This window comes from Schistocerca piceifrons, chromosome 1, assembly GCF_021461385.2.
Source record: "Schistocerca piceifrons isolate TAMUIC-IGC-003096 chromosome 1, iqSchPice1.1, whole genome shotgun sequence".
In the NCBI taxonomy this organism is placed as follows: domain Eukaryota; kingdom Metazoa; phylum Arthropoda; class Insecta; order Orthoptera; family Acrididae; genus Schistocerca; species Schistocerca piceifrons.
This window is the reverse complement of record NC_060138.1, coordinates 650,458,084-650,462,366: the sequence shown is the minus strand read 5'-3', so window position 1 is coordinate 650,462,366 and position 4,283 is coordinate 650,458,084.

Below are 4,283 nucleotides of genomic sequence, written 5' to 3'. Positions count from 1 at the left end.
ACTGCTATAAATTTATTGTCATCTTTCAAACAGACATTATGCTTTGTAATAAGTTTGTAATACGACAAATAATAATACCCAACAAATAAGATTAAATACCAAAACGAATCATTTCATTTACAAGATTTTATCTTGCGTGTAGTTAGGAATGGAATATATCTTAGTACGAAAGTTTTTCCTTCATACGTCTATTTCTGTACTTTTTGGAATGTTGACTAGAAACAGTCTGTAATAGATTACTATCAAACTGAGCTTGTACTTAATAAGTCTTGTCTCCCTTCCAGAAAATGCCTAACCATTAATCGCATCATGACATGATGTTTGTCTTTAGATATTTATTCGGCTTGTTATTCCGCAGTATTCGAACTTTACACATACGTACGAGCGCCGTCCTGTCTTGCGGCATATACCAAGAAATTCTTCACTATCGTCGAGAGAGCCCGGTTTCATCTGGCCGCTGTGGTCGAGCTGTTCTAGTCGCTTCAGTCTGGAACTGCGCGACCGCCATGGTCGCAGGTTTGAATCCTGCCTCGGGTATGGATGTGTGTGATGTCCTTAGGTTAGTTAGGTTTAAGTAGTTCTAAGTTCTAGGGGACTGATGACCTCCGATGTTAAGTCCCATAGTGCTCAGACCCATTTGAACCCGGTTTCAGTATCAGAGAAACTAATGAAAACGGGTTTCATTAATACAACTGCCCATGATATATTAAAATATCTAACTCCTGCTTCTAAACTTTCGTGAACTCGTCGGAAACAGACCTCCCAAACCAGATCAGAAGCTTTTGCACTTTCACATCATTCCCTGAGAAAGCATGAGATCACTTGGAATTTCTATTGTACAAACCATTTGTTCCAGGTGTCCCTAGAAACAGAAACTCACAAGGTTAATTCCGAGTAAGCGTGCGTTCCATGAAATTGCTCCTTCCCTGATGAGCCATCTGTTTTGGTGGACATAACTCAGTACACTTCCGCTAGTTTGTGACTAAAATTTGCTTGAGACTCACAGTTCATAAATGACAATTAAGTCTTACTGATTTGTGTACAACGTGCATATATTATGAAAAAGTTTATGCACGAGCGTCACTTTTAGCGATAATGTCATAGGAATAGTATTTTGAGTAATAACTGCTAAGGGAAGAATTTATCTACGTTTAAAAGATTTTTACGTACTCAAATAGGATCGACATGACGTAAAATAGTTGCATGATGAGTTTCCAATTGGTTTCAGAGAAGTCATATTTAGGAACCTATTTGACTTTATTGATGACAGTATTATGATCCTTTCCAGTCACCTCGAATCTTGAACCTCTCAGCCATTCTGAGATATTGCGGGATAGAAGTTTGAAATTTTGCTCAAAGGTGCAAAAACATAGCGTCCGGCGACGTCATCCTCCGACTCGGAGACACTTCCAACAGCAAGGTGTTTCAGGAAAGTTGCCATCCACCTTTTTGTTTACCCACTTCTCACTAACTCTCATGATGCTTCTGTGATGGCCACTACCGCGGTGTCTAGGGTTGAAATCATGCGGTCTTCTTATTTTGGGCACTCCACTACTCAGAATCTCCACAAAAAGGCAGCAGGAACCGTCATAAAGCGCGTCAATGCAACAAACCTTTCCCTTGTGGAGTTCATTAACTCACATTTCGTAGTCGAAAACGACAGTCTGTAGTGCAATGTGCAGCAAAACGTTGTTGACGATCCTTCGACACTGCTGACAACCTCTGGACGTTTCAACCATTATCCAACGACACTGTGAGGTTGCAACCTCATCGAACGTGATCTGACCACTTTGGATTCTAACATGATCGCAATTTTTGCTCTGTTATACATTGGGAAACCACTATGGACTGCATGGAAATGCACGCTTTCTCTCAGAGTTTCGATGGTGAAGCCTTCTCGGGTTATCAGCCAAGTCAGGCCTGAAGATTACGAATAGGTTGTCGAAATTCCGCAAAACGACAACTTGACTCTGCTGATAACCGGAGAACTAGGGGCTGTTAAAAACCATTCGAGGGAATCTGAACATGATTCCACAGGCCCGCAAGCAGATGCTAGAGCAGCAGTGTGATGCCATTCCGCTGTAGGGTGTCGAAGGTGTTGCCTGCCTGCAGGCATCAATTGATACTGGATACGAGCACGATTACCAAAATGTTGGCTAACAGCAAAACTGCATTAATAAAAAAAAGAAGAAGCTAAATCATACCAACTTAGTTGGCTAGTAAGGGATTTGGCTAAGATCCTGTTGAAACTATTAATCAATAGGTTGAAATGACACAGGATTATAACAGAAGTAAACAATTCCCAGTAGGGGAAATTCACGGAAGATGCTATTAGCGAGGCTCGAAATTTGGCTTGCATATGGTGATACCAACACCTGCCCGTCGAAGCCCAGGTGAACGCCCTCCCACATCGTAATACGGACCCCCGCCCTACATCTGTGGCGCAGTACACCACATCCACGCACGACAATCAGTAAAGTGTAACAAACAAAGTGATTCATCCGAGTAGTCGACACGTTTGCTTTGATTCACGGTCTGACCACTTCGATATAAAGTCCATTGAAATCGTAGTTAAGGATATGGTTTGGTCAATATGGGAACACGTAGCAGTCGTCTGGTGCGTTGTATCGTGTCCAACAATATCAGATCTGCCACAGATCCCCGTCTACTCTAGAATGCGGTCATCTCTCCGACATCCACATTCCGTGATGAGGTGTGGATGTCCAACACGTTGTCGCTTACTGGCAGTTTCATCGTCCTTCAGTCATATTCCACAGATGCTGAAGATAGTACCACGCGATCTGCCGACCAGCTTCGCCCATCCAGAAATCTTTAGTTGTTACAAGTTAAAACAAAGCACCCTCTGTACTATCCGTACAGCTCAAGCGACCATAACTCAAACAGATAGGACTCAACATCGCCGTGGACAGCAGTCATAATATTTTTGATCCCCAGTGCAACACGAAATGTTCCGGGGTCATTGCAAGTTGTAGCGTACACAGTTCACTAAGAAATAATTGTGACAACCTCTTTGCAATACATGGGGCGAATACTCTGAGAGATAGTAGTACTCATCGAAACAAGAAAAGTAAGTCCAGTAAACATGGGTCCGGAAATGCATACTTTCTGAGGTAAGACCAATAAATATTCGTCCGGAAATGCATATTTTCTGCGATAAACACGTGTTTACATGAGGTGTTCAAGGTGGCGTCCATTCATGACAATGCACCCCTCTGCCCTCCGGGATAAGGAATGACGCATCCTCTGAAGTACATCCAGTTGTTATCGTACATGCTGCCACGTATTGATGACGCGATCCTGTAGTATCCACATATCGTTGATTGGCGTGGCGTAGACCAATTCCTTCAAGTGTCCCCATGACAAAAAGTCTTGGGGGTTGAGGTCTGGGAAACGAGCAGGCGCAGATGTGCCCCCCCCCCCCGCCCCCCCCGGCCTTCTCCCACCAGCGGTCCTGGATTGTCGGCGTCAAATACATTAATGAAAAAGTCCAGATAATACACCCCAGTTAACCTTCGTGATAGCACGTACGGCCCTATTAGTCTATCGCCAAGTACGCCTGCCCATGCGTTGATTGAGAATCGGTGTTCATGCCCTCTTTCCTGAATTGCTTGCTGATTTACATCTGCCCATACATGCTAGTTACGGGAATCTCACAACACCATGTCTTGTGAACTCTGCCTCATCGCTAAATAAAATCTTGGATGTGAACAGGATACTTCTGCAGCAGCAACTGATAGGGCCACCGTCTGCCATGATGATCCTGTGGTCTGTAGATGATACGGCAGTTGTTCATAAGTACCCTAAAGATAAGAGAGTAAGGCATACCTTCTGCGGCTGCTAGTCGCCGCACACTGGTCCAGGGGTTTCTTCCACCGAACGTATCACACGCTCCTCCGTGTCAGCCGTGCGGACTGTGCGGAGTCTTCCACTGTCCGTCTTCCGACGTGCAAGGGTATCTGTGTCTCTGAATAATCTGCCGAACAGCTTATCATAGGACACTCTGCGCTGTGGATGTTTCTCAACGTAGAGGCCACGGGCTCGTGGGCTACGTTCATTTGCTAAATGGTAGCAGAATATCAGAATCACCATTCCATTTGTCGGGTTTTAGGCTTCCGTTGTTAGCAAGTGATGGAAGAGAGAAAATATAAATAGACTAGACATTAGTGCGTACAAACGGTGCAATAACAGCAAACACATAAAATACCCTGTATTTGGAAGAAGGTAAAACACCATGATACGTACCCAGGGTTGACAGTACTGTA